Source organism: Microcaecilia unicolor, chromosome 6 (genome assembly GCF_901765095.1).
Source record: "Microcaecilia unicolor chromosome 6, aMicUni1.1, whole genome shotgun sequence".
NCBI classification, from domain to species: Eukaryota; Metazoa; Chordata; class Amphibia; order Gymnophiona; family Siphonopidae; genus Microcaecilia; species Microcaecilia unicolor.
This window is the reverse complement of record NC_044036.1, coordinates 248,731,784-248,738,538: the sequence shown is the minus strand read 5'-3', so window position 1 is coordinate 248,738,538 and position 6,755 is coordinate 248,731,784.

The following is a 6,755-nucleotide window of genomic DNA, read 5'->3' as shown; positions in this document are numbered from 1 at the left end:
AAGGCATATAAGAGAGCTTTATATGCCCAGAGAGAATGGTTATTCCTGCCTAGGCAGGCTGCACAAGGAAAGGCTTCAAAAATTGGACAACTGATACATAAGCACTGGCAAGTTCTGTTGTTTCATCCTGAATTCAGAGAGCGCCCTAAAATTGCATACAGTAGACAGGCTAACCTGGATGAACTGTTGAAACGTCCTTTTTCAGATAGGAGTGCTGGTCAGCATTCCCCTTGTGGGAAATGCGTTTATTGTAAGCACTCTATTCCCACTAATTGGGTCACTATCCCACATACTACAAAAAGATTTTATTTGCACAGCAACACCACTAGTGAGAGGGTGGTATACTGCATTATATGCCCTTGCCCTTTATATTACATTGGGCATACTAAAGGGCGTTTAAAGCAGAGGCTTGCAGAGCATGTTAGTAATCTTAGAATTTGTAAAAAAAGATGCTCCTCTAGTAGCTCATTGGGCTTCATGTAAACACACTTTAGAGGATTTGAAATGTGTTGTGCTAGTACAGCTGCCTACCCCTGAGGGGGGAGGTGCGGACATCTCTGCTAGGTTGCTGGCTATTGAGCAGCTGTTATATTTTTCAGTGGGATACTGTGACCCCTAGAGGGCTTAATCTGGAAATTGAATGGATTTGAGACTCTGTTTCTTTAAGGTCAGGGCGTTTGCTCTTCACTGCTTGGTATTTAGCCCGCCCTTCTGTGTTGCAATTTATGAGCTGGAAGCTTAGAGGCGGGGCTGGGAGTCCCTGCTTGGATATTAGTCTTGTTGGTGAGTAGCTGCTACAATGTATATTTACATGGATTGTATTCATTTGAAAAGTGATTGTTAGATTGTTAGTTGCCTATGTTATTGTGTTTTTTTTCTGTTTGCTGATATGTTATAGGTGATTAGGGGTGGCTCCCCCTGAGGAAGAGCTACGAAATGCGGTCTCGCATTGGGGAACTTTGGAGTATACCAACTATGTGGGTTTAATTTACCTATCCCTGGAAGCCTCCCATTGACCTGAAGCATTCTTTGACTGCCTTTAATTTAAAGGGTTGACTGTGTGCAGGAGGATCACAGAAGATTTGTGTGACTCTGCAATTCCCAGTGTTTCCCTGTGTTTTTTTTTTTTTTATCACAGGGATAAGAACAGTGACTTTATATTGCAGTGGAGTTTTTTCTTCACTTGAGAACTTGTTGGATACAAAGATCAGTAACGTTCAATATCTGCTGTGATTATTAAGAACTGGGTTTTGTGTGCTCTTGTGTTTTTTTAGGGCTCACTGACTGATCTTTTTTGACATTGTGCTCTGGTGATACACAGAGGCTGAAGAAACTGCACTTTAGGGTTTTTGTTCAATGTTCTGTGTGGGATTTACCTCTTCACTCTCATCTCTCCCTACATTCTTCCTCGTGACCTCTGCTCACTGGACAAATCACTTTATGCCTGGAATAGCCTTCCTGAACCTGTACGTCTAGCTCCATCTCTACCTGTTTTCAAATCTATGCTAAAAACCCACCTTTTCACCACTGCTTTTGGCTCCTAGCCACTACTCAATTTGCCCTCCCCTTGTTCCTTCTCACCCAGTACTTCCCTTGTCCTTAATTGTCTTGTCTGTCTGTCTTATTTGTAGATTGTAAGCTCTTTTGAGCAGAGACTGTCTCTCTCTACATTGGATATTCAGCACTGCGTGCATCTGGTAGCGCTATACAAATGTTAATAATAATAATGTTCCTTAATGTTGGTACCAATTGTTTATTTATTTATATCCCACATTTTCCCACCTATTTGCAGGCTCAATGTGGCTTACATAGTACCGTAGAGGCGTTCGCCAAGTCCGGTAATGAAACAAATACAGGTGGTTTTGTGATTGAATAAGGAACATGTGTTTCAGTTACAATGGGGATCAAGGAGAGGAAAGATTAGGTAGTGTCCAGTACGAGCTTTGGTTATGTTGTTTTGCAGAGTACAGGCATTTATGTTGGATCGGCGGGGTATGCCTTTTTGAACAGGTAAGTTTTTAATGATTTCCTGAAGTTTAGGTGGTTGCAGGTTGTCTTCACAACTTTTGGCAGTGCGTTCCATAATTGTGTGCTTATATAGGAGAAGCTGGATGCATAGGTTGCTTTGTATTTAAGTCCTTTGCTGTTTGGGTAGTGGAGGTTTAGGTATGTTCGAGATGATCTGGTTGTGTTTCTGAGTGGTAGGTCCAGTGGTGTGCTGGCGCCGGCTCTGTCCGGCTCGCAAGAGCCGCTTGTTAAATTTTGACAGCTCTTGCGAGCCGGTTGTTGTTGGGGGCGAGCCGGCTCCATTAGAGGAGGTAAGCATGGCAGGAGAGCACCATCACAGGTCATGCTTACTGCCCCTGCAGCTCGGAAACATGTCCAACGATGTCCTTCGCCCCCACCCTCCCCTCCCGCTCCCATCTGTCTTTTTTAATTACCTCCGTCGAAGCACGCACTATTTAAAGCCCTGCTGCATGCTGGCCATCTCTCCAGGCTTCCCCTGCTTGCTTCGGTGATGTTCGCGCCCTTAGTCCCGCCTTCTGACGTCATTCTGACGTCATTTCCTTTTTCCGCGAAGGCGGGACTCAGGGCGCGAACATCACTGAAGCAAGCAGGGGAAGCCTGGAGAGACGGCCAGCATGCAGCAGGGCTTTAAATAGCGCACACTTCGACGGAGGTAATTAAAAAAGACAGATGGGAGGGGAGGATGGGGGTGAAGGACATCGTTCGTTGGACATGTTTGGGAGGGGGAGGGAAGGGCAGGGGAGGGGAGGGAGGAGAATCACTGGGTATGGATGGGGAGAGGGGGGCAGGGGAGAGACTTGCTGGGCATGGATGGGGAGAGGGGGGCAGGGGAGAGAGGAGAGTTTCAGGACATGGATGGAGGGGGAGATCAAGAGAAATTCTGGACATGGATGGAGGGGAGGGAAGGAAGAGAGAAGAAATGCTGGACATGGAGGGAAGATAGAGGAAGGAGATTAGATGAGGGAAAAGGAATTGAGGAGAGAAACTGCACATGGATGGAGAAAATAGGAAGAAGCTAGATCCACTGGACAGTCAAGTCTGCGGAGGACCAGAAATGAAGAAGAAAGGAGGAAAGAAAAGAAATAAATGGAAAGGAAGCCCTGGAAACGGAGTCAAGGGAACAGATAGAGAGCAGCAGAATCAGATACTGGACCAGCACGATCAGAGAAACAAAGTCACCAGACAACAAAGGTAGAAAAAAATAATTTTATTTTCATTATAAAGTTTGGAATATGTCCACTTTGAGAATCAGGTGCTGAACGTTAAAAGTTTATATTTATTTACTTATTTATGGCATTTTATCCCATATTAAACATGAATTAGATTGGAACCTGGGATCATTTAATTTTTCTTTCCTGGAGAGAGTAATGCATTGCCTCCTCCCCCCCCCCCCCCCGGCTATAGCCAGCTCTGCAATTTTGGGGGGTGGACAGGGGGGGGGGGTGCCGAGGTGGACCAGGGAGAGAGCCTGTTGTTAAAAATTTACCAGCACACCACTGGGTAGGTCTATAAGTTCTGTCATATATCCTGGGACTTGGCCGTAGATAAGTTTGTGGACTAGGGTGCAGATTTTGAAAGTAATACGTTCTTTGATTGGCAGCCAATGCAGTTTTTCTCGGAGGGGCTTGGCACTGTTGAATCACGATTTGCCAAATATTAGTCTGGCTGCTGTATTCTGAGCGGTTTGGAGTTTCTTTGTGAGTTGTTCTTTGCATCCAGCGTAAATTCCATTGCAATAGTCTGCGTGACTTAGTACCATTGATTTTATTAGGTTACGAAATATTTCCCTCGGGAAGAGGCAATTGTTAGTTTGCTAATATTAAATAAAAAATGTAAGCCGCATTGAGCCTGCCATGAGTGGGAAAGCGCGGGGTACAAATGTAACTAAAAAAAAAAAAAGCGCAAGGTGTTAAATACTTTGTGATAAATTACAAAGGTAATGAGCAGGGGCATAGCTGCTATGGGGCCAAGGGGGTCTGGGCCCCCGTGGATTTGGCCCTGGACCCCTCTACCGACGACCCTCTCAAGCCCCCTCCACCGTCTGCTACCTTTACTTGCAGGGGACCCCAACCCCCGCCAGCCAAAGTCTTCATCCTTTGTTTGGTTTCTGAGTCTGACGTCCTGCACGTCAGACTCACAGAAATAGAACAAAGCCTTGCGATCTGCAGGGCTTCGTTCTGTTTCTGCGAGTCTGACATCCTGCACGTTGTACATGCTGGACGTCACTCAGAAACCCCCCGCCAGCAAAGGTAGGTGACGGCGGGGGGGGGGGGGGTGTTCAAAGTTGTTGGAGGTGGTGCTGGTGGTGGTGTGTCGGTGGTGGTGGCAGGGAGGGGGGGCTAAAATGTGCCCCCTCACCTCGGCTCTGGTCCCCCCTACCACTGAAGTCTGGCTACGCCCCTGGTAATGAGATGTTCAAAACTACAATTACAGTTACCAAGACCCCGACCCCATTTCTGCACTAACATAAAACATCCCAAACATGTACACAACCCCAATTAGTGTACTCAGATCTCTCTCTCTCTCTCTCTCTCTCTATATATATATATATATATATTTTTTTTTTTTTGTTCAATTTGTGTGCATACAATAATGTTACCGGTGTACATCCACGTCTCCTCAGTTGGCAAGGTCAGCTCACCAGCTCAGGAACTCAAAGAGCTAAAAAAATTAAAATCCTCCCTGTGCTCGTTGTGGGTGTTAACCTCAATCAGTATTCCTTTGGCAAGGGTCCTTGTGAGCTAACTAATTGCAAACAAAAAGATAAGCAAGGGAAATGCCTATCTAGCCCTCCCAAAACATGACCCCCTTTCTTTTTTTTTTGTTCTACACCCACTACTCAAACTGATGGATGGATAAACTAAACCTCCTAAAGGCAGACCCTTAAACTGCAGGCACTCACAGGACTTGAGGCTTAGGCTGGGCAGCTCCTTCCCCAGGGCAGGCTCGCTTATGTGCGGATACTTGAACCAGCAGGCTTCTGTGCTGGATCCTCCTAAGGCAGACATTCACGCTGGCAGACACTCTAAAAACAGTTCCTTTGGAGTCTGGGCACTCAGTGTGTGTGTGTGTGTGGGGGGTGTCTTTCTCCTTTGTGGGGCTTCTTCCCTTTCTGGATAGGCCTCTTCTTTACAGGACAGGCAACCACACGGCAGGTAAGCACACACACGGAGGGATGCGCTGGGTGGACTTCTCTGGTATTCAGGGCCCTTGCCATGCTGCTCTCTATTCAGCTCTGTACTTCTCCCAACACGTCTCAGCTCCCCAGTGTGGTCCCTCTTCCTCCTCTGCTTCTCTCTCTGCCTGAGAAATGGCTTCTGTGGCTACTGCTACAGCTCCTCTTCTTAGCCCCAGCTCTCCTGTTCTCCTGCAGCTTGGCTCCTTTTCTGCCCCCGGTTCACTCTAGACCCCCTTCTCCTCCTCCTCCTCTGTTCCTGTCTGCTTTGGTGCCTGGCCCCCTTACAAGACTCATCAGTTCTCTCTCTTCATCTGGGGCTTGTCAGTGGGTCCTTCTCTTCCACCCTGCAGCTCACTCCTGCTTGGACTTGATCTTCTTCTCCTCCAGCCTGTAGCTGCCTCTCTTGCCTGAGCTTGCCCCTTAGCCCCTGCTTGCAGCACACTCCTGCCTGGATCTGATCTTCTCTCTTCCTCAGAGCATGCCTGCAGCCTCCTCACTTTGCCCAGGCTTGCCTTTCTATTTTCCAGGTTGCCTCTGGGCTTGCTGTTCTTTTACTGCTGTTCCACCCCTCCTGCCCCCTGGATTGGCTTGAAGTTCACGCCAATCTATGGGTCAGGCTGCCTTCTGCCACCTCATTGGTCCAAATTCATGCCCTTTACTAGGTCCTGGCTCCTATTGCACATCTTCCACACTGCCCCTCAGGCTCCCAGCTCTCCCTGGGGCCTCACAGCCAATCAGGAGCCTTGTAACAGACTTCACTGCACGTCCCCCCACAGTTACAAACTCATACAATTTAGACACACCTCTGGCATATATGGACACCTGAGTTCTTAGTTTTATAACAGTGCTGAAGCATTTTAAACATTTTAAGCTTAGCGGAGATTGGAAGGCAGAGCTGGGGGTGGGGGCTAGTGGTTGGGAGGCAGGGCTACTGCTGGGCAGACTTCTACGGTCTGTGCTGTGAAACTGGCAGATACAAATCAAGGTCAGGTATACACAAAAAGGTAGCATATATGAGTTTATCTTGTTGTGCAGACTGGATGGACCGGCAGGTCTTTCTCTGCCGTCATCTACTATGTATCAGTGCTGTTTCTGGGCTGCCCTGAGTCCTCTGTACCTCCCTGTCCTCTGCAAGATGCCCCCCTCTCTAGGAAAGGGAGGGGCAAGATAAAGGCTTCTTTTTCTATATTTACAATAGCCCATCACATAAGTGACAGATTTTTATCATGTAATGATCTACTCTAAAATCAATACTTTTCATCAAAATTACAGAACATACCAAGTAAATCAAACTCAAACATATCACCACCGTGGAAAGCAACCTGCGGAGTACCTCAAGGATCACCATTATCACCAATACTCTTCAACATGATGATGATCCCACTGGCAAAATCCTTATCCAATTGAGGCCTCAACCCGTTCATCTATGCAGATGAGGTTACAATCTATATTCCCTTCCGACATGACCTGACAGAAATAACCAATGAAATCAACGACGGCCTTAACATCATGGTCTCCTGGGCAAATTCATTCCAACTGAACACTGAAA